At 40.0% G+C, this 4754-nt stretch overlaps 1 pseudogene; it reads right to left on the reverse strand.

Moving 5' to 3' along the window:
* Positions 1-874: 874 nt before the first annotated feature.
* Positions 875-1450, reverse strand: LOC110329272 (annotated as a pseudogene).
* Between the last annotated feature and the right edge of the window lie 3304 nt (positions 1451-4754).

Here is a 4754-nt window from a genome sequence, read left to right on the forward strand (position 1 = left end):
CTTTGTGATTTCTTTTTTGTTTCTATTTCCATTCTTAGATCCCAGATGGTTTTGTTTACTGTTTGGTTGTGTTTTCCTTTAATTCTTCTCCGGGTTTTTGTGTTTCCTCTTTCAGAACTCACTGATTACCTGTATTCTCCTGTATTTCTTTAATGCAGTTATTTATGCCCTTCTTAAAGTCATCATCACGGTATGTGATTTTAAATCAGAGACTTGTTTTTCTGGTGTGTTGTGGTATCTACAACCCACTGTGGTGGGAGAGCTGGGTTCTGATGATGCCATGTAGCCTTGATTTCTGTTGGTTATGTTCTTGCCCTTGCCTCTTGCCATCTGGCCAACTCTGCTGGTAGCTGGTCTTGGTGTCTCTGGCTGTGAATTTTCTTTGCTGCAAGCAAAGTGTCAGTACTCCTGGAAGACCAGTTCGCTCTGGGAGAAATTTGGATTGGAGAGCTGTGTCACAGTGTCAGTTCTGAGTTGCAGATGGAGACTAGAAGTACCCTTTCACTGGATGTTCCTTCCTTACTGTGTCCTGAGGGCTCCAGGCTGGTCCCTTTGAGCAGAAGTGGTAATCTTACCTGTGCTCACAGATGTGTCAGTACTCCTGGGAGACCAGCTCTCTCCTGGTTTGTATTTGAGTATGGGAGCTGTAGCACAGTGCCAGTCCATATTATTAGTTTTGTTTATTTAGCTTGGAGAATGTGCATGCCATGAAGCATATATAGATGTAAAATGGTAACTTTTATCAATTAAATTTTTTGTAACTTGCCATGTGCTTTTTTTTTTCAGCATGAATTTTTATTCTAAAATTCAATAACAATATAAATAGTTTACATGCCTTATTTTTAAACAGAGAAAAGCATACTTAAGTATTTCCTTAGAGTTGTAAATGCTTACTTACATATTCAGGCTTTAATTTCTAGCCCCCTCCCCTCATAGCCACCTTCTCTAGTTTATCTAGAATGGGCCCAATCATCTCCTCAACTTTCAGTTGAAGCTCTTCATGAATTATTTCTGTATCTCGAATGGGATCTACACTTCCTTCAATATGCTTGATATCATCATCTTCAAAAGCACGTATTAGATGAAAAATCCCATCACAGGCACTAATATGAGATAAAAAGGCATTTCCCAAGCCCTGCCCATTGTGAACTCCTTTTACAAGTCCAGCAATATCTACTACACTTAGGAAAGCAGGAATGTTGCTTGCTGGTTTGTGATACTGGCAAACAAATTTGAACCTCTCATCTGGCACAGGCACTCTGCTCTCATTAGGATCAATAGTGTCGAATGGGAAGTTTTCTGCTGAAGCCTGACTGTTGGTTAATACATTGAAGAAGGTAGACTTACCAACATTTGGCAATCCAACGATACCAATTTTCCGTGAGTTTCCAAATCTTCCAATAACTGGAGGCAGTTTAATTCCATCTCCTCCCTTTTTCGGGGGCATCGTGCACCGCGCTGACGATAACACTGGGTCCCGGACTGCAAAGACCAGTGTGGGGAAGCCAGAGGTGGGGAAGAAGGCAGAGAAAGCACAGGCCAAGCCCTCTGCCAAGCCGGACGCACGATGGCCGCCATGTGCTTTTAATGGACTTAGCAGAATATGTTAATATGAATTAATTACTTACCAGTTTTTTTTTTAATTTCATCTCTATATGTTAGAAATGACTGGAGAGCAATTTTTAAATTTCAAATGTCAGATAATATGGCAGTATCTAATGACACCGTTAAGTCCAGTCTAAAAAATAAAGTCAGTTTCCCTGCTCGGAACAAATATTTATGCAACTGTCATACCTATAGTATGTTTGGGCTATTCCCAAGCATGGAACACTCAAAATGTTGATCACTGAAGAAACTAGTTAAGTGCTCAAAAATCATTTCACTAGAAATTGAAATTGACTCTTAAGCCTATATTTGGCACAGGATTAGAAGTAGTCACCACTAATTAATTTACCTTGTGTGTTGTTGTTGTTGTTTTCTGTTTCCTGCTTTATCAGAAGTATAACCTAGAACCTGGAGTTATGGAACAGCTTAAGCAAGAGTTCTACCCCAGCTAATTTTTGCTTCTACACAGAAGGTATGGACAAGTCAGAGGCTAATCTTAATCATTCTAGACGGGGTATGTCTTTAAGTCACTTTAGCTCATTTATAAAAGACTCCAGTGTTTCTAGTGCAGAATGAAATCTTTGCACCTATTCAATGGTTAACAGACAATAGGAAAATCATTTAAAACCAGGACATTAACATGCCCTCTATTTTGAAGTAATTTGATTTGATTTCTGATATAGTGGCTACTTACCCATATGTTAAGATGCTCCCCTGAACACTGAGTTAATAACATTGTGTGTCATCGTGGTATATTTACACTATTTTCAGAATTGATGTTGGTATCATTGAACCATCTGGGCAGTGTTTTTAAATAACTTTTAATTGTTGGTGAGAATTCACCTCATGCCACATACTACAAATGCTTTATTTGCATCTACCCATCTGATTTTTTTAATCAGCAATATAAATTTAGTTCATGATTTCTATTTTATGAACAAAAAGCAGAAAAAAATAGTAAATGACTCAAACCTAAAATTCAGATAGGGAAACTATGTAGGGACAGGTATATTGTTTGATTTGAAATTGAGGAATCAGTGTTAGAGTATATCAAGGAGTTCATATTTGAGGCTATTACAAATATTATTAGGCCCATGACAGCCACCTAGTGTTAATCTATAAGAGTTTGATTATGTGTGTGATGTTAAGGCCACATTAAAAGTAGAGCCAAGTGAATATTGAAACTCAGTGAAGAGTCTTAACAACAATATAGACCATCCATATTTGTACTTGTTTTTTTGTTTCCTTTTTTAAGGGTCCAAGTCTCACTATTTTGACTTCCATGATATCTGTCTATTTGGAGTTCTGTAGGCTTCTTGTATGTTCATGTTCATCTCTTTCTTAGGTTAGGGAGGTTTTCTTCTATAACATTGTTGAAGATACGTACGGGCCCTTTAAGTTGAAAATCTTCATTCTCATCTTACCTATTATCCTTAGGTTTGATCTTCTCATTATGTCCTAGATTTCCTGGATGTTTTGGTATATGATCTTTTTGGCATTTTGCAACTTTTTTTGTTATGTCCATGTTCTCTATAGAATCTTTTGTTCCTTAGATTCTCTCTTCCATCTCTTGTATTCTGTTGCTGATGCTCACATCTATGGTTCCTGATTTTTTTTCCTAATATTTCTATCTCCAGAGTTGTTTCCCTTTTGCTTTTCTTAATTGTGTCTACTTCCATTTTTAGATCTTGGATGATTTTGTTCAATTCCATCACATGTTTGGTTGTGCTTTCCTGGAATTCTTTAAGGGATTTATGTATTTCCTCTTTAAGGACATATACCTGTTTGGAGGCATTTTCCTGTAATTCTTTAAGTACTTCTACCTGTTTAGCAGTGTTTTCCTGTATTTCTTTAAGTGAGTTATTAATGCCCTTCTTAAAATCCTCTACCAGCATCATGAGATATGATTTTAAATCTGAATCTTGCTTTTCAGGTGTTTTGGGGTGTCCAGGACTCGCTGTAGTAGGCATACTGGGTTCTGATGATGCCCAATGGACTTGGTTTCTGTTAGTAAGATTCTTATGTTTGCCTTTTGCCACCTGGCAATCTCTGGTGTTATATGTTCTAGCTGTCTCTGGCTGGAGCTTGTTCCTCCTGTGATTCTATAGCTTCTGTCAGCACTCCTGGGAGTCCAACTTTCTCCTGAGTCCCAGTGGTCAGAGCACTCTCTGCAGGCAAGCTCTCCTCTTGCAGGGAAGGTGCACAGAATAGGCCATCATTGGGAAGAGAGGCCCCTAGGTCTTGCAAACTTTATATGCCCCAATACAGGGGAATGTCAGGGCCAAGAAGTGGGAGTGGGTGGATAGGGGAGCAGGGTTGGAGGGGGGTATAGGAAACTTTTGGGATAGCATTTGAAATGTAAATAAAGAAAATATCTAATAAAAAAAAAGTTGAAAAAAAAGTGCTTATCTCAGATCCACCTCCTGAGTCCTGGGTTCAGAGCCCTCCCTGGAGGCCAAATCTCCTCTGCAAGGGAAGGTGCCCAGGGGTCTGGGTCTCAGCTCTGCCCCCTGGTCTGTCTTTCTTTCTTTCTTTCTTTCTTTCTTTCTTTCTTTCTTTCTTTCTTTCTTTCTTTCTTTCTTTCTTTCTAAGATATTTTCTATATTTACATTTCAAATGTTCTCCCCTTTCCTTGTTTCCCCTCCGAAAACATCCCATCCCCTCCCCCTTGTCCCTGCTCACAAACCACACACTCCTGCTTCCTGGTCCTGGCATTCCCCTACACTGGGACATTGAGCCTCACAGCACCAAGTGCCTCTCCTTCCACTGATGACCAACAAGGCCATACTCTGCTACACATGCAACTGGAGCCACGGGTCCCTTCATGTGTATTCTTTGGTTGGTAGTTGAGACCCTGGGAGCTCTGGAGGTACTGGTTTGTTCATATTGTTGTTCCACCTGTGGGGCTGCGAACCCCTTCAGCTCCTTGGGTCCTTTCTCTAGCTCCTACACTGGGGACCCTGTGCTCAGTACAATGTTGGCTGAGAGCATCTACCTCTGTCATTTGTCAGGCACTAGCAGAGAATCTCAGGAGACAGCTGTATCAGGCTCCTGTCAGCAAGCATTTCTTGGTATCCACAATAGTGTCATGATTTGCTGACTATATATGTGATGGATTCCAGGTGGGGCAGTCTCTGTGTGACTTTGTT

The sequence above is a fragment of the Mus pahari genome, chromosome 11 (genome assembly GCF_900095145.1).
Source record: "Mus pahari chromosome 11, PAHARI_EIJ_v1.1, whole genome shotgun sequence".
Taxonomy (NCBI): domain Eukaryota; kingdom Metazoa; phylum Chordata; class Mammalia; order Rodentia; family Muridae; genus Mus; species Mus pahari.